Source organism: Triturus cristatus, chromosome 1_1, assembly GCF_964204655.1.
Source record: "Triturus cristatus chromosome 1_1, aTriCri1.1, whole genome shotgun sequence".
Classification (NCBI taxonomy): Eukaryota; Metazoa; Chordata; class Amphibia; order Caudata; family Salamandridae; genus Triturus; species Triturus cristatus.
This window is the reverse complement of record NC_140579.1, coordinates 562,843,657-562,861,563: the sequence shown is the minus strand read 5'-3', so window position 1 is coordinate 562,861,563 and position 17,907 is coordinate 562,843,657. Positions and strand designations below refer to the sequence as shown.

The following is a 17,907-nucleotide window of genomic DNA, read 5'->3' as shown; positions in this document are numbered from 1 at the left end:
ACCAGAGGATGACACGGAAACGTCTATCCATTAGATCACACAGGGAGCCTACCCAAAAGCCATGAACCTAGAAGAAATTATGACAGCCTCGCAATAAGAAGAGTTTATGCAGAATGGAGGCTCTACAACACCATGCACAGAAAGCCTTTTGGAATATTTCCGACGGCTGGGATAAGGCAGACAGAGTAATGCTCATGCAGCTTTGGAGGGACAGAGATGAGCTCAGCACTGCAAGAGGAGGACTTCTCCTGAGGGGCGACTGTGTAGTGCCACAGCAACTCCATAAACGGATCATGGAGCTAGCACATCAGGGACCTCAAGCGTTTGCCAAAGTGAAATCCAATCTATGGGAAAAACTATGGTTCCAGGGGATGGATGAAGCAGTGGAGGATATGATCAAATACTGTCACCTAACAGGAGGGTTAGGATGCTTCCATCATATCTGAAAAACCATATCAGACTCTGTGGACGAGGATCAACATGTATTTTGGGACTTTCCACAATGGCTAACGGACAATGATGTTGTTAGAGGGACATTGCAAATTTCCAGTAGGGGAGTAACTAATGTCAATGGCATTCCAAAATGTGCATCCTCTGCCGAAAAAAGGCATTTGTGGTGTTCATACTGCCCATAGAAATTACAACGGACAATGTCTCCCGTTCTAGGCGGCTGAATTTAAGGAATATTTAGATCATCTAGGAATCAAGTATTAGAAGATAAGGCTGCCGTGGTCCCAGGCCAATGGAGATGTAGGCAGGTTCATGAGGACCTTGAAAAAGCCCTCCACATTTGGATGGACTGGGAGGAGGACCTAGAATGGTGCCTACACCATTTCCTGAAAGTGTATTGTAACATGCCCACAGTACCACTTAGTGTCCATCCTTGGTGTTCATGTTTAAGAGGCCGCTGCGGGACAGTACTTCCACTGGCCCTCGGCTGGAGCGACTATTGATGTCTCAAGGACCCAACAATGGAGAGAAAAATAAAGGACCAGGCAAACCGAAACTGATGGATCCAAAACTCCCTGATAATTCCAAGGGATCATGTGTTTATACAGGACCGACACCCAGGGTAGAAGTTCCAGACGCCCTTTGAAAAGGGTTGAGTGGTAGAAAGATTCTAAGGTATAATGCGTTCAGCATCCTGGGTAGGAGACCGGGTGACACTATAGATCTTTTGCTTCACAAAAAATCAGCAGAGGAAAACAGTGAGAATGATGAGGAGGAAATGCTGGACATTGCTGACATATCAATACCTGGGCAGGACACAAAAGACCCCAGTGCCATTCGAAAAGAATGCAACCACACCTGGGATTCAATGTACCAGCGAAAGGAAGACGAAGATGAGCCAAGGGTCCCAGCTGAGAGACAACCACTGCAACACATCAACAGAGATATGCCTTAAGACCAAGCCCAGCCTCAAGCTAAGCATTACGAGACTGTTTTGTAGTGCCCACCAAAGACCACTGGAATATAAAGGTGTTACAATGGACATAACTAAACTTCAGAGGGATGTTGGGAACCACCCGGCCCCAAAGTCCATGAGGGGTCATATAGCGCACACCCAATAGCTGGGAGCGGTCAAGGTGATAAATAAAGGGGAGCCCAGATGATCGGGTCTCACTCCCAGATAGTAGGCTGAGGTGTAAGTTGATGTGTGCCTGCACAGCAGCCCTCCATTTATGGTAACTTTACAGCTAGGTCGGAATCTAAAAGTAGTCCCCAGGAAGGGATTCAAAAATGATTTGAGTTGGCCATGAGGTGCAGTGGTAAAGCTGGGAGTGCTTGTCAGTGCAGAAACTGTGGAGAGCATTGCAGACCAAGAATAGGCTGCTTTGGAGGGAACAATTGTAGTACAATGAGCTTGAATTTCTGTGTGGGCAATATCAGTGGATGGTGTGAGGGGTTAATTTCCACCGATATAAAGTCGAGTAAGAGGTCTCAGTACTGAGATATTTAGTGCTAAACAGTGTCTGGTTTCCACTAAGCTAAGATTGCTCTCCTGCACATCCTGGGCTGCCGTGGGGGACTCCGAGTTGTGATATACCTGCCTGCACGTAGTCAATACTCCCAGAATTCCCATGGTGCAGTAGGCCAGGTATCCAGAATAGTGTTGGACCTGTGTGTTAGTAGCAGGACTGAGCCACGCCTCCAAGAGGAGACACGTCAGGACCAAAATGCACTGACGAGTTCTTAGGAGGCCAGTCTCTGCAGTGCTATTTTACTTTTATGTAAAGGCTTCTGTGCTGTGACAGCACGGTGCTGCAGACCGTGATTAGTAAATAGTGCATTGACTGAGTTGTGTAAAACAGCAGGATACTGTCGGCTATGATGCCGGTACTGTGTCAGAGCTGTGTAAGGCCGCTCTGTACTCTACTACCAAGGTACTGGACACCAGCATGTATTGGCAGCGCTGAGCTGTGTGAGTGTCGTCTATGGTAGAATAATGGGGAGTTGCAGGGCACGGTCATAGTATACAGTTGCATAAGAACCTTTGAGGTGTCTTAAAGGTGTTTAAGGACCTTCTTTACTGGAACGGAAGTATGAGGACAGTAATGTAAAGTCAGACCAGTATAAGAGCCCTACGTACAGTAGCAGATGTGTTACATGTAAAAATAAAAATAGACTGTGGAAGCATACTGTCTTTTGAATTTCAGGAAACAAAGCTCTGTGAGAAAGTTTGTGAACTGACAGCGTGGCCTATAGCCCAGGGAGCAGCGCTTAGCTCCAGTCTTGAGAAGTGAAATATAGGTCAGGGGTTTCCAGGCTTGACGCTCGGAGATGAAGGGCGGAAGTAATCCAGGCGCGGGACTCGACCGGCTGTGGATTTCATCTGGGGTCTGTAAACCCTGACCCAAAATGCCCCACGAGCTCCTGATGCATTGCGTGTGACATTTCAATGCTCTTTTTCTGAACTCTTAGTCCTTCACCTAACACTGCAATGGAGCCTTGTGTAATTATTATTATTTTGAGTTTTATATAGGGCTAGCTAGACACAAAAGTACAAGAGCGGTTCACATGTTATGTGATAACCTTTACAAGAGATACATGAGGTGATTTACAAGAATCATAGCCGAACAACACAGCATTAAGGAGTTATGAAGTTACACAAGTATAACACAAGGAATGGCATGGGGGACAGAATATGAGACTGAGAGCGCCATGTGCCTGCTTGAAGGAACAAGCATTTGCAATGCAATAGGTCTCGCATTTGCGGGAGTTTAAGCTATTGGCATTGTAAATGACAATGCCTTTTATTTAGGCTTTAAAAATCAACACATAAATAAAAGGCATTGTCATTTACAATAGCTCAAACTCTTGCAAATGCGAGACCTATTGCATTGCACATGCTTGTTTTAATTGTAAATGTGTTCGATGTAGAATGCAGTGGTGCACTAACATCCCAAGACAGGCGATACTTTTCCCCCCACACACGCATAAAATAAATGAATCTATGATGTTTGGGCAACTAGGTTGCTGTCAACCGGTGTACGGAGGGATGAAGGGGCAGAGTGGGGACAGAGCGAAGGGGGGGTGAAGGCTGTGTGAGGAGGAGAGCGTGGACAGGTATATGGGGGCCCTTGTAAAAGAAGAGAGCGAAAAGGCCATATAGCGGGGTGTGGGAGATTGCTCCGTAGGGGTGAAGTGAGGGGGGCGTCTATTGTGTGTAGACAGAAAAATGTGGGTGTCTGAGGGTGAAGGGGCAGGCAGTGTGTGGGGGAAAATGGAGAAGAGTGTTTGGAGGAGTAAAGGGGCCAGCTGACGGCAGGGAAGGGAGGAAGGCGGGAGGTGATGGTTGTGTGTGGAGGAGAGGGGGTACGTGCTTGGGTCAAGGGGTAGGGTACAGGCTGTATGTGGGTGCAAAGACGGAACATGTATAGGAGGGAGAAACTGTGTGGGGAGGCAACGATGTGTGTGGGAGAGAGTGCCCTGATTGTGAGCAGAGGAAAAGGTGCGTGCTCGCTGTTCAGAGGGATGGGCGTGCACAAGGGTGTAAAGGCAAGGCTCAGTGGCGTAAATGCAAACTGATAGCCGCCGCAGCCAGTGTGCGCATGGACTCCTGCAGGCTTTCACCCAGAGTTTCGCATGAAAAATGAACAGGTATAATTCAATAGGCCCGGTAAATCCTGTTAACAGCCTCTTCAGAATGGAGAGGCCACTCGATTTAAATATCTATATATTCGAGTTTGAGATCAAAAGAAGAGTATGGGAGACTGGAGAAAGGAAAAGTGAGCGATGAGAAGGGAATAGAGGAAGATCGGAGGAGTACGAAAGAAAGCTGGAGTGAGTACAAGCGAAAAGCCAGTTGTCGGCCCGTTGACCACTAGCCGCATTACCACTGAGAAAACCTGGCAGAGCCCTGGAGGACAGAAGTCTTTGCTTAGGTCAAGCAGAAGGCCGTAAAATGTATGCTCCTGGGCAGATGGAATGTGGTAACCTCCACCAGGGCCCCAGTTAACCATCTTGGCGTGCCGCTTCAAGGATACCGCGCAAATGTTTTTTTTAACTTTAACACTGAGCGTGGTGTCCTTGAAGCGGGCCCTGCGTTCAGTGTTAAAATTAAAAAAAATATATAAAGAAACTGAGCGGGGTGTACTTGAAGCGGCACGGCGCTCAGTTTTAAAGTAAAAAAAAACAAAAATCAAACAGAGCGCGGTGTCCCTGAGGTGGACACCGCGCTCAACATAAATGTAAAATATGAATAAATAAAGTGAGCGCGGTGTCCCTAGCGGATGCCGTGCTCATTAAAGAAATAAAAACATACAATTATGAGCACACAGCGCTGCAGCCGCCATTGTCCCGATTAGTGTCTATTTTAAAAATAGTGCTCACCCACCAGTTAAAGCCCACCATGTCACGCCGCAAGTACACGATCCAGTCTGGATGGGCGAGCGGAAAAAGAGACAGGGCGGTAACAAATAAGCCTCATTTGAAATAGGGAGCGAGCATTTACCATAAACGATGACGCCCGCCAATAAAAAAGATGGGTGGGGCTTCCACTCCACTCCTAAAATCTCCCCGATTACAAGAGTCCTCGAAGAGCGAGCAGCGCATGCGCGCTGCAACGCTAGGCGAGATCTAACTAGTCAAAAGGGGAAATGTAGAACAACTTGTGTACGTGTTGAAGTAGTTGTTAAGAAGTAGAAATTTAAGGTCCTGTGGACATCGCCTGTTAAAAAAACAGCATTAATATAACAGACAGACATCTTCATTGCATGCAGCTAGCACTTTCTGGCATTAACAGTGTTAACACGTGTTAGAAATGGGATTTCTGGTTGGCTAGGGCATGCGCCTAAGCCAGGCAGAAACCACCACTCTAGTAAGGGCAAGGGAGTTACACACTGAAGATAACCCCTGCTTACCCCCTTGGTAGCTTGGCGAAGCAGTCAGGCTTATCCCACAGGCAATATGTAAAGTGTTTGCGCAACACACTCACACAGCAGCGACACACTAGGCACACCACAAAAGAAACTCCACACAAGGATATGTAAAAATAGCCTTTGTATTATCCATAAAACATATTAGAACCTAATCACATATATACATTGTGCCACCGGTCACTTGGTATGACTTTACAGGGATTATATACACTACAGGGCCCCCAACATCCAGTAAGGCTGCAGCTGCCCGCTACCATGCGGCGCAGCGGCACAAGGTCAGAACTACAGAGCCCTTCACCACGCAGCTTGGGTTGAAAGAGATACTTGGACGCTCCGGCCGAGAGTAGAAGGGTGCAGCGACCTCTCCCGCTCCCCCTCTGACGAGGGAAGGGCTGCTGCGGTAGGACCCGGAGCGAAGTCTCCGTCGAGTCTGCTCTGCTCCGCGCAGCCTCTCTCGTCTCCTTGGGCTCCGCAAAGCCTCTCTCAATTCCTTGGGGCTCGTGAGGCCTTCCTCTTGCTTCCTGCAGCTCCCTCTGCGCAGCTAAACATCCCTTCACCGGAGTGCATCCGTCGGCTTCCTCTTCCTTCAAGGAAGCCCCGCCCATGGTCAGGCTGGCTTGGCCTAACTTCCGGTTACTACGGAGCTAAATCTCCATCGATTTTTGCTCCGTGCTCTAATGCCACAACGTTAAGTCTCAAAGAGAGGAGAGTGCCCACCACACTTGACGGGGGGTGCCGACGCCGCACACCGGCTGCTCCCTCTTCTCCACGATAATTCCAGTCTACCAATTGGATCAAGCGCTCACCTAGCGCTACGGCCTCGGAGTACTGTAGGGCAGTATCCCCAAGCCCTGAGGGAAACGGATCAGCGCCCACCACGTGCTGAGCCCCAATGTCAAAAAGGGCAGAGCTGGGCCCAGGCAGGCCATCTCACAGGGCCCTCCAGCAGAGGGGCAGTCCTTCGCGGCGGTTACTCCTGGCGCCCAGCAGTCCTCCGGTGAGCAACATTTCAGTGAGCAAATACAGCACCTATACATGGGGTCACAGCTCCAATATTTATATCACATAAAGTCTTTGTTCTGCCCTGGCGCAGGGCCCTGGACCTAGTCCAAACCAGTCTGGGGGGGCACTTCTTAAGTGCACAACACTGCCCATATGGCCCCAGACACACCACAGGGGGGCAGAACCAGCATTGTGGAAGGCAGGCACAGCCCTATTCAGGTTCCGGTGCTACTCCTCCCACTACTCCAAATTCAGATCAGGCCTATTAAGCCTAGTGCTCACTCACCCAGCCGCTCTGGAGCCACTGCACCACCCCAGCCCCTGTCATCCAGAGCCAGACATGCAATACACAACAGGCAGGCACAAAGACACAGGCAGGCACAAAGACACAGCACACAGAAATGCCCACTTCTAAGAGTGGCATTTCTAAAATAGTGATAATAAATCTGCGAACACCATTGCACAGCATTTATTACCACTATTCCAAACGTACCAAACTTGATCACGCCACCCCTCTCATATCAGGAATTACCCCTGAAACATATATCAGGGAATCCCCAATGCATTCCTATGAGAGGGCAGCCTCACAGCAGTGAGAAACCAAATAGGCTGTTTGTCACACAGTTAAGGCACAAGTCCTACCTTTAACCTACAGTGCACCCTGCCCATAGGGCTAGCTAGGGCCTACCTTAGGGGTGACTGATATGTAGTAAAAGGGGAGTCACAGACGTGGCAACCACTTTATGTGCCACGTCACAGCGGCAGTAAAATGCGGGTGTAGGCCCTGCAATGGCACAGGTTTGAGACAGGTTTGAAAGGCTACTTTGGTGGGTGGCGCAAACAGCGCTGCAAGCCCACCAGTGGCATTTAATTTACTGGCCCTGGGTATACGAGATACCACTTTACAAGGGACTGATAGGTAAATTAAATATGCAAACAGGTGTAGACCAATCTTACCAAGTTTACCATAGAGAGCACATACACTTTAACCTGAACAGCAGTGATAAAGTGCCCAGAGTCCTAAAACCACCAACACCCGGTCAGAAAAAATACAGGAGGATGGCACAAAGATTTGGGATGACCCTGCAAAAAGAGCCAAGCCCAACAACACTCCTCTACAAACACTTTTAAAAGCAAAAATGTTTTAAAAACATTTTGTCTTAAAGCACCTTCATCCATGCCCAATCTCCCATTCTGACTCATAAGCGTCTTAGCCTCCTCAGCCTTTCTGAGTTCCTAATGTCCTATTAGTATTTTGGGACCGTTATGTTCTCTCAACTTTACTATACTCCTACTTTCATCAGGAATGCCAATTATTTTCCTTTTATGTTCCCTCTGATCTGCTCCTGAGGAACCAGACTGGTCTGAATCCTGATCAACTGCTGACTAGTAACACTCCTTATCCCTCTGTGTGGTACCCTCTACCGCATCTGCCGTTTCTGCCATAGACACATCACTCCAGCTTACACTGTTGACTATCAGACACATCACTCCAGCTCACACTGCTGACTATTGGACACATCACCCCAGCTCATACTCCTAATAAACACATCACCGATCTCACACTGCTAATCATCAGTTATGCCCCTTCCCTTGTAGTCCATCTCTGTAAACCTCTCCAGCCTTCCCCTTTGCTAGGGTATCTGGAAGAGACTATGGCCACATTGCTTGTTCCACACTGGTTAAGGTCAATGTTCACCAAAAGGAAACCCACTGTCCGTCACCTGAGCAGAGCTGTCACCCGAAGAAGAATACCCCCCACCCCACCGAACCCATCACCTCTAAGAGACTAATGGGCATGCAAACATAAGAAATGGTCACGCAGAAGCCTTCAATTACTCTGCAATGCACTCCCTTAATGGGGCAAAAAGACACTGGTACTGGACACCAGAGGGGTGGTTTGGGTCCCAGTGATCTACTAATTTCCCAGAGAAGGCTTTGTGGATACACTATTCAAGGCCTTGGAAACAGTTTGTGATGGTTCCCTTTCCACTTATCATTTTCAGGCAGTAGTGCAAATTGTGTTCTGCACTAGGCTGTCATCAGCCTTCCTAAAGTAGTAATCCGGGACAGACAAAATGGAAGGCCCTGCCTAGTAACTTTAGCAACATAATCTGATGACTCACCCACACTATCCACCAAATGGTAGTGATCAGAATAATGTAATCACCAATACCTTGCTAAATGGTTCTTGTTAGAAATGGGGTCTCTGGTTGGCAGTGGTTTGCACCCTGTCCAAGTAGGGACTCTCACTCTAGTCAGGGTAAGGGAGTCTCACAACTAAGATAACCTCTGCTCACCCCCTTGGTAGCTTGTTACAAGCAGTCAGGCTCATCTCAGAGGCAACGTGTAAAGCATTTGTACCCACACACACAGTAACACAGTAAACACACAACAAAAGGAGTCCACACCAGTTTAGAAAATAGCCAATATTTATCTGAATAAAACAAGATCAAAACAACAAAATCCAACATACAGAAGTCAAACTATCACTTTTAAAATATTAAGCAAGTTTAGCCCATAGCAATCAATGGATGCATTCGTTTAAACACAAAGTACGTTAGATGCGTATAAAATCGAAGACAATGCAAGGCGCAAGGGAGGTGAGGCATCGGAAAAGCAAATCGATGCGTCTGTTCCTTACTACACAGGGGAGGTAATGTGTCGGTTCCTTACTGTCAGGGGAGGTGATGCATTGGTTGCTTACTGCTGAGCAGGGGAGGTGATGCGCCGGTTCCATACTGGAAAGGGAGGTGATGTGTCAGATCCTTACTGGCAGGGGAGGTGATGCATCAGTTTGCAGACATGCGGCCTCGGTTCGATATCGAGGGACGATGCGTTGAAAATCCAGACGCGATCCGTTGATGCGGCAGCGGCTTTGCAAATGCTGCATTAATTTCAAAGCCGTGAGGCAGGCGCTGCATCGATTCTTCAGCCACAAGCAGGTGCTGCATCAGAGTTGGAGCGGGTGCCAAAGACGTCAATGACACAGTGCCTGGGACTCGCGCTGCAGTGATTCTTCTGATGCACTAGAACGGCGAGCTGGGGCCTGTGGTGAAAGCCGTATTTGATGCTTTAGGCGGGCACCACGCTTCATGCAGGCAGCAGAAATGCATTGATCTTTTGCAGCAATGCATCAAGAAAACAGACACTGGGAGTCGATGCATGGATTTTCTCATTAAGATCACCAGGTTACACTTCCAAGGGCCCAGGGACTGGTTTTGGCACCACTTGGCAAGTCAGGACTCTAAGCAGAAGAGCCCGGGCACTGGTAGGTGGCGTCTTTTATGGCCATGAGACTTCTTAACAGGAGGCAAGCACGCACAAGCCTTTGGAGAAACTTGAAAGCAGGATGTAAAAAACAAAGTCCAGTCCTTTCACTCCCAGGACAGAAGTATCAAGCAGCACGCCAGCACAACAAAGCAACAGGCAGAGTGGCAGTTCCTCCTACAGCATCCAGCACTTCTTCCTAGCAGAATGTCCTTAGTCCAGAAGTGTTCTGATTTTGGGGTATCCGAGGTCCAATACTTATACCACTTTCTGCCTTTAAAGTAGGCAAACATCTAAGGAAAGTCTTTGTAGTGCACAAGACCCTGCCTTTCCCTGACCTGGCTCCAGACACACTACAGGGGCCGCTTTGAGTGAGGACAGGCACAGCCCTATTCAAGTGTCAGTGACAACTCCTCCCCCCACTCTAGTTCAGGAAGGCCCATCAGCCTGGTGATGGACCATTAGGATATGCAAGGTACACATCAGCTCCCTTTTGAATGCACAGTTTGCCCAACTGTCAGCCAACCTAGACGTGTATTCTACAGACAGGCAGAGACACAGAATGGTTAAGCAAGAAAATGCCCACTTTCTAAAATGGCATTTTCAAACACGCAATTTACAAAATCTATTTCACCAAAACATGTGTTTGTAAATTGTGAGCTCAGAGACCCCAAACTCTAAATCTCTATTTGCTCCCAATGAGAAATTACACGTAAAAGATATTTCAAAGCAATCCCCATGTTACCTTATGGAAGAGATAGTTCTTCCAATAATTTTAAATACACTGTGCCCTGCCCATGGGGTTACCATGGGCCTACCTTAGAGGCGACTTACATGTAGTAAAAATGAAGGCTTGGGCCTGGCAAGTGGGTGCACTGGTGTACACAAAGATACTGCAGTGGCAGGTCTGAGACATGTTTCAAGGGCTACTTAAGTGGGTGGCACAATCAGTGCTGCACGCCCACTAGTAGCTTTTGATTTACAGGTCCTGGGCACCCGTGGAGCACTTTATTTGGGATTTACTAGTGAGTCAAATATGCCTATCATGGATAAACCAATCACCAATACAATTTAGACAGAGAGCATATGCACTTTAGCACTGGCTAGCAGTGGTAAAGTGCCCAGAGTTCAATAACCAAGAAAAACAGGTCAGAAAAAAATAGGAGAGAGAAGGCAAAGAGTTTGGGGATACTCCTGCAAAAAGGACCAGGTCCAACAGTTCTCATAGAAATTTTAAGTGGAGCCATATATTTACACTTCCTCACTTCAGTGATTGAGCCCAGGGCCCGACTGCCCGTAGCAGGCACCGGGTGTTTCCCCGGTGGGCCAGAAGGGTGGGGGCTGGTTTTGTACCAGTGGAGGCCGTTTTTGTTGCTGGGGGCCGGTTTTGCAGCAGTGCTGCAAAATCGGCCCCTTGTAACAAAAGTGCAGCAGCAGTGCAACAGCTGTGTTTAAGCCCTGGCAATTATGTTCAATCTCGCCCCCTCTACCCTGCCCCCCAGGGGCCGGTCGGACGTAATTGACAGGGCTGGTTTGCGATCCCAGTCCGGCCCTGATTGACCCTCCACACTCCAGTCACAAGAATGCAAGCATAAAACTTCTACTGGCAAGGGAAGCTGTACCCATCCTCCATTTTGTGCCATACTAAACCAGGGTCCATCCAAAATGGACCTCACTGGTCTCAGCAAACATACCCACATTTCACACAATCTTAATGTCATGTATGTGCCACACGTACACAGGCACACGTGATAAGCACAATAAATGTCAGTGTAAGTGCCAGGGTACTAATTGAAGCGGCAATTTTACCAGAGTAGGGATGGTAGGCCACACTCCTCTCTGACACAGAACAAAGAACTATTCAGGACTATTATTTTGTAATAATCAGTACATTGCCTCCACTGCTTCATGTGAACAAACCTGGACATGAACAGTAGCCCCATATCCACAAAAGATGGCATGCTTGGTGTACTCCACCAAATCACAGAACTAGTTCTGGGCCTTGGCATTACCAGACGAGATTACTATATTAGCTGGGCCAGTGAAAAGTCAAGGTGCCAGTTTCACAGGCGGTGGGTCACTCAGGGCAGGGACAAATGGAGTGATCTGTGGAAAGTGAGTGGGTCTCATTTGGGGTTACTGATGTAGCGCAAGTATGCTCGCCAGGCAGGGTCAGTCATCTTTGATGCTCAACTTTACTGTATCATTGTGCTCTGTTATGGTCACTCCTTCTCCGTGGCACATCTTGTTCTACTTTATTGCTCCTCAATGGGGAAGACCATTGTTTGTATGGTAAAGATAATGTCCTGCTTTCTCCAAAGACCCTTCCAGTTTGCAAACATGTACTTCAAATCAGCAAGCAGTTCAATCATACCACAGCAACAGAACTTAGTTCCAGCTTGGTTCCATCTGGAGAGGACTGGGAAATACACATTCCCAACATCCAGGAAGTATTATTCAACCTTCGGCACCAATCAGGTTCACATAACTGTCTTTAAGTCAATTACGTATTCTATCCAGATGAGCCAACCTTTCGCTAAAAGGAGCATTGTTGCTGGTACTTCTTTGGGCACGGCAGCATTTGTTGCCTTAGTTGGAAGAAATGTGCATTATAGCAAAAAGACAGACAGTTCAACAAAATCTCCTTATTTGTTTGTGGTATTTTCAGCACAGAACATGGTCAAAGCTACAAAGGGTTCTGCCATGCTGCAAGCAAACATACGAATATATGTTCTTTGATATATTGTTCAACATCCATCATCGTTCTAACCTATGCCTTCTAAGTGTATCTATTTAAAACTACTAATGTGTTCTGTAGCATGTTATTGTAGATATGGGCAGCATTCTTTGTCTAAATGCTTTATTGTGAAGAAACCTTGAGTGAAACTCTATTTTTGAAGTGCAGAGTTTTCTTACAAACGAATGTATTTATTCTTATTTCTACCTTTAAAACATTACATGTTGTTTTACGTCCCTTGCATTTAATCAGTAAGTCATTCTATTGAGAACTCATCTTGTGTATTGATACTTAGCTGAGCAGCTCTTCAGATAGTTGTATTGTTGCTCAGCTCTTAACTTAATGGTGTAGCTCTTTTAGTTATTTGCCTAACTCTTTTATATAACTCTTTCATTAGTTGAGTAAATGCAAGCTAACTATGTAGCTCTTTAGCTAGACTTGTGCCTCGCAAGTTTATTGTGAAGAATTTCAGTCAAATGTTGGGCTCTTCAGTTTAATGTATTGACTTGCAATTCATTTTATAGCTATTAAGTTAGTAGAGTAATTTGTCAGACAGATGTGCAGCTGTTGTTTAGTTGTAAAGTTCTCTCAGTGGTTGCATTCCTATATGCTTTGGATGTTTAACTGTTTGGTAAGAGGTACAGCTCATGGGATAGCTAGATATGTTGTTCAATTGTTGTGAGGCTTTTCACCTAGCTTTATAGCAATTGTCACATAGCATTTCTGTCTGTTCTACAGAGCTTTTATTTGCCATACTGCTTTATGATTTGTGTAGCTCTTCTGTCATTTCCGCTGTTCTTCTGATGTACATGTTTTAAAGTTATGAAGCAATTTAGTTATGTATTTTGTATCTAATTTATTGCTTCACTGGTTAGTAGTGATATAAAGTATTGCAGTATTTCATGTAGTTACGTAATGTATTGTTTAGTTATGTATAATTCTATTTGTGTCGTTTTTTATTTAGATTTGCAGTACTTTAACTACTTGGATAGATAGCCCCGCAGTTAGCTCTGTAGCTATTTTGTTGGGTGTGTAACCCTTTCATTGGACTCAGTGGCGTAGCTAGATCTTAGCCCGCCCGGGGCGGTCCCTGCGTTTGCTACCCGGTGGGGGGGGGGGGGGGGGGGGGTGCTCCCCCCTAGCTACGCCACTGATTCCCTGGGTCAGAAATGACAGAAACAGCAGAGCTGTCCTATTTTTGCCATTTCTCACCAAAGCCAAAGCTCTGCCGTGACCGCCGTAGCCCGCTGCCATCCGCGGGCATTTTCCACGGAGCCGGTGTGAGGTGAAGTTGCGACCGGAGCTGGAGCGAGTGTGGCAGGCGGAGCAGAGAGTGGAGCTCTGCGAACACTGTGAGCACCGCGGGAGAGACGTCCTCTGTTACCGCAGGGGAGCCACTGCCACTGGGTCATGGAATACGCCGGACCCCTCGCCCTAGTCACGGCTCTTGGCCCCCCCTCGGCGAGTTGCCACTGCTAGGAGGCCGAGGGGAGGCTGATTGAGCCAATTGAGCCTGGGAAAAGCGTGGGGCAGAGTTGATTTGGATTGCTGCACTGGGAGTATTCAGGAGAAAGAGCTGACGATTAGCTGTAGCTGTGTGTGCGACTGCAACGCCGTGTGGTCTCCATGAGTCTCCGTGTGGTCTCCGTGAGGACGGCGGTGGTACAGGGGGGGGCGACGGTGGTGCAATTGGGGGCCGAGTGGGCCGAGTAAGTCAGCCAGTGAGTGAGCCCGTTTTGGCGGAGAACAGGGAGCAGGGGCAAAACTGAAAAGGAACTGAACTGAAAAGGAAATAGAAAAAGAGTTGTAGAGCGGAGTATCGGGAGTATCTGGGGGTTATGGTGATTGGCCCGCAGTAACTTTAAATGCTAAAATAAGAGTGCCCATTTTAGAGCTTGGACCTGCTCACCTGTTTCTGACACCAGTGCCGTGAGGGGAACGGCTCTTCATCTTTCATCTTCACTCTTGCCTCTACCAGTAGAAATCCAGCCGTGAGGGGAACGGCTCGGGGGGCATACCGGCAGGATCCCAGCGTGAGGGCAACGGCAGTAGTGATAAAACCACAATCCCCAGCAGGCACTGCCTGTCGCTTGTTGGGGACGTCCTCGCGGCACCTGGAGGCTGGGCTGGGCAAGTTCTCTAACATCTTGCCTCCGAGAGTGACTGACCGGGAGTTCGCTGACAAACAAAGGTACTGTCAATAGTGGAACCCTCAGTAAATCATTGTTTTGACTTTGTTCTTTGTATTTAACAACTGGGAGTTATTACATAATGGAAAAACGAAAGGGAGTGGCGGGCACGCTAGACGCCTTTTCGGTGAGGGCAGAATCATTACTGACCCATGAGATAGAATTAACTGAGCGACGCCTTTCCCTGGATTCATCCATTTTTCGGGACCATCATTTAGTGGGCACTCAAGTAATTGGAGCAGGAGACCGTGTCCACGATGGCCCGTCCATTAACTCCCCTATTAATTAATTAATGCAATTTTATAGAGCGCACGGCTATCCCAAATAGGGGTGTCCCGGCGCTAGAGATAGGTGAGTGGTGACCAGAAAAAGCCAAAGGGACCTAAAAAAGCCATGTTTTCAATAATTTTCTGAAGCTAGATTCAGTATTAACCTTCCGCAAGGGCTCTGGAAGGTTGTTCCACAGTGATGCAGCCCCCGCTGTGAAAGTCCTTCCACCCAAACGAGCCTTCGCAAAGCGCGGGGCTTGCAACAGCGTCTGAGAGTTTGAGCGTAACACCCGATTTTGTTTATATATGCTCAATCTTTGCTTCAGATATTTAGGACAATTCCCATTTAGGGCCCGATACGCCAGAATCATGGCCTTAAATTGGATTCGCTTCTCCACTTTCAACCAGTGGAGCTTCTGTAAATACGGAGAGACATGTTGTTTAAAAGGTATTCGTAACACCAGTCTCGCAGCCGCATTCTGAATCATCTGGAGACGTCCTATGGCATATTTGGGTAGGCCTAAATAGAGACTATTCGCATAGTCTAACCTGGACGTGACTGTAGCGTGTACTATAGTTTTTCGACAGTCCTCCGGTACAAAGTGCAAAATTTTTCGTAAATTTTTCAGGGTGCTAAAACAACTAGCAGACACCTGCTTAATTTGAGCAGAGAAGGAGAGATTTGCCTCCCATTTCACACCCAAATTCCTAGTGCAGGAACCAGGTATTGGTGGTGTCCCCATCTCTGATGGCCACCACAGTGCTGGATCTGGAGCTAAGCCCTTGCCAAAAAACAAGACTTCAGTTTTTCCGGCATTGAGCTTTAGTTTATTAGCATTCATCCAGCATGCTATATCTTGAAGGCAGCCCTTAAAATTCTTGAAAGTATCTACCGACCGCTCCTTAAATGGAAAAACCAACTGGGTGTCATCAGCGTACGAAATCGCCTTGACCCCCCAGTTGGCAATAAGAGTGAAAAGCGGAGCTAGGTAGACATTAAACAACAGGGGGCTAAGGGCTGAGCCCTGGGGGACGCCACGTTTAAGTGGCTTAGGTCTAGAAACAAATGATTGTTGAACAACTTTCTGGGAGCGCCCACTTAGGTAAGATTGAACCCAAGCTAGCACCGTCCCACCAAGACCCGCATTTTGTAGTCTCTGGATCAGGATGCCATGGTCTACCGTATCAAAAGCCGCGGACAGGTCCAGGAGCACCAGGAGTGCCGATGCTCCTGAATCCAATGTCCATTTTACCGACTCTGCCACCTCGAGAAGAGCTGTCTCGGTACTAAAACCTGCCCGAAAACCCGATTGCGTGTCATGAAGAGCACGGTTCTGCTCTAAGAACGGGGTCAATTGGCGTTGAACCATTTTCTCCAGCATCTTACCCGGGGCAGGAAGCAAAGAAATGGGCCTCAAATTGCTAAGGTCACCCGGGTCGCCATTAACTTTCTTCCTCAGAGGGAGGAGAGATGCGTGTTTCCAAGAATCGGGAAAGATACCTGTCTCTAAGGAGGTATTCCAGATATGGCGAAGTCCCTCAATCAAAGATGGAGCTAACATTTTCCAAAACTTTGAAGGGCAGGGGTCATCTGGTGCGCCCGACCTACATTTCAATATTTCTGCTAATGCCTCCTGGTGCGATAGCTGGGTAAAGTTTAAAAGTGTTTCCCTCCCGCCACCATCTGCAGTTGTTTCCAGTTTTACCGTGGCCTCGGAGGGAGTAAAAGAGTCATAGACTTTAGAGATTTTGTCGTCAAAGTAGTCAGCGATTTTTTCGCACCCTTCTGCAGAGGCTGTAACCTCGAGCTCACTAGCCTTGGGTTTAAAAAAGGATTGAACTACTTTAAAAACTTCTGCGCCAGAGTGGTTCGCATTCTGAATGCGTGCTACAAGGTAGTCTCGTCTAGCAATTTTTAAAGCCTTATGGAGTTCTTTTATCGCTTTTTTATAAACCACTTTGGCTAAATCACAGTAGGCTACTCTCCATTGGCGTTCCAATTTTTTACAATGACTTTTTTGTTCTTTCTTGGACGCGGAGAACCATGGCGCAGAGGGAGAGCATCTATCTGGTTTCCTCATTCTAATTGGTGCGACAGCTTCCATTGCGTCCCCAATCCATTTGTGCAGAATAGCTGCATCTCGAGTGGGGTCGTAGGATAGCTGAGGATAACTCTCCCTCAGTATGGGGCTTAAGGATTCCACCGACAGTTTCTTCCAGTCTCTTTTTTGCACCATCTGAATATTTTTTACTAACTTGACAGTCGGGAGAGTAATTGAAAAGGGAATTAGGGAGTGGTCCGACCAGGTCAGTGGTAGTGGGGGCCCTATTACGGTATTTTGTATATTCGAAAAAATAAGGTCTAACGTGTGACCTGCCATGTGTGTCGGAGAAAGCACCCCTTGTAGGAGGTTAGCCCCCTCTAAGGATGACACAAGTTGCGCTGCTTGTACGCAATCTGGGTCGTCTACATGTAAATTAAAGTCACCTAAAACCAGAAAATTCGAATAGAGCACTGATTTTTGGGCAATCAGATCGCATAGAGATTGCACGGCCGTTGCTGCACATGCAGGCGGTCTATAAATAAGAATGCCAGCTAGGGCAAATGCAGGGGTAATCTGGAAGCAGAAATGTAAGCCTTCAATACCATGCAGGAGCAGCGAGGTAGAAGACATAAGCTCCCAGGAATCTCTAAAGATAATCGCTACCCCTCCGCATCTTTTTCCCCCTTCACGATTAACAAAATGCCTTTCCTACATCTTGTTCTTCCCCCACCGTGTTAGATCCAGAAACTGTTACACCAGTGGCTGTGGGCAGAGTTACTAGGACCAGGGTTCTGAAGAACGTGGCAGCACGAAAAACGGAAGCTCTGCCAGCAAAAAGGAAACGTGGGGCACCTGTAAAGAAATCTAAGCTCACGAAGGGCTCCCAAACAATCGACTGCCCAAACATAGACCACCATATATCTACATGCCAATTTAATAGCAGTTCTGTTGGCACACAGACCGATATGGACTTTGTGCCTCACGGTCGCAGACACATTAACACCAAGGAGGCCT

The 17,907-nt window shown here is 47.4% G+C and overlaps 1 protein-coding gene and 1 long non-coding RNA gene across 12 annotated transcripts in view; one reads left to right on the top strand and one right to left on the bottom strand.

The window, feature by feature from the left end:
* NAV1 (neuron navigator 1) overlaps nucleotides 1–17,907 on the bottom strand; it is a 2,160,095-nt gene that overhangs the window by 1,790,223 nt on the left and 351,965 nt on the right. For 8 of the 11 annotated variants that reach the window (XM_085644280.1, XM_085644299.1, XM_085644308.1 and 5 more), the window contains exon 1: nucleotides 14,300–14,440. The exons of 2 other annotated variants lie outside the window; for them this stretch is intronic. The gene's annotated coding sequence lies outside the window, so the exon portion shown is untranslated. Of the gene's footprint in view, nucleotides 1–14,299; nucleotides 14,441–17,907 lie in introns of those variants that run through there. One more of the 11 variants, XM_085644409.1, reaches the window with a different exon arrangement.
* LOC146870632 (uncharacterized) overlaps nucleotides 14,504–17,907 on the top strand; it is a 111,790-nt gene continuing 108,386 nt past the window's right edge. Inside the window, exon 1 of the long non-coding RNA XR_014978827.1 lies at nucleotides 14,504–14,581. This is a non-coding gene — a long non-coding RNA (uncharacterized LOC146870632). The remainder of the gene's footprint in view (nucleotides 14,582–17,907) is intronic.